General features: G+C 33.2%; 1 protein-coding gene across 4 annotated transcripts in view; it reads left to right on the forward strand.

The window, feature by feature from the left end:
* Nucleotides 1–78: 78 nt before the first annotated feature.
* Nucleotides 79–262, forward strand: part of LOC106470445 (autophagy-related protein 2 homolog B-like) — a 71,303-nt gene continuing 71,119 nt past the window's right edge. For 3 of the 4 annotated variants that reach the window (XM_013931005.2, XM_022399043.1, XM_022399045.1), the window contains exon 1: nt 79–101. The gene's annotated coding sequence lies outside the window, so the exon portion shown is untranslated. Of the gene's footprint in view, nt 102–213; nt 234–262 lie in introns of those variants that run through there. The other variant, XM_022399044.1, reaches the window with a different exon arrangement.

Consider the following 262-nt stretch of genomic DNA (forward strand, 5'->3'; position numbering starts at 1 on the left):
AGGTAAGCCAGTTCTTTTGTGGTTCTAAAATATAGGTAAGTCAGTTCTTTTGTGGTTCTAAAATATAGGTAAACCAGTCCTTTTGTGGTTCTAAAATATAGGTAAACCAGTCCTTTTGTGGTTCTAAAACATAGGTAAGCCAGTTCTTTTGTGGTTCTAAAATATAGGTAAGTCAGTTCTTTTGTGGTTCTAAAATATAGGTAAACCAGTCCTTTTGTGGTTCTAAAATATAGGTAAACCAGTCCTTTTGTGGTTCTAAAAT

The sequence above is a fragment of the Limulus polyphemus genome, unplaced genomic scaffold (assembly GCF_000517525.1).
Source record: "Limulus polyphemus unplaced genomic scaffold, Limulus_polyphemus-2.1.2 Scaffold4009, whole genome shotgun sequence".
NCBI lineage: Eukaryota > Metazoa > Arthropoda > Merostomata > Xiphosura > Limulidae > Limulus > Limulus polyphemus.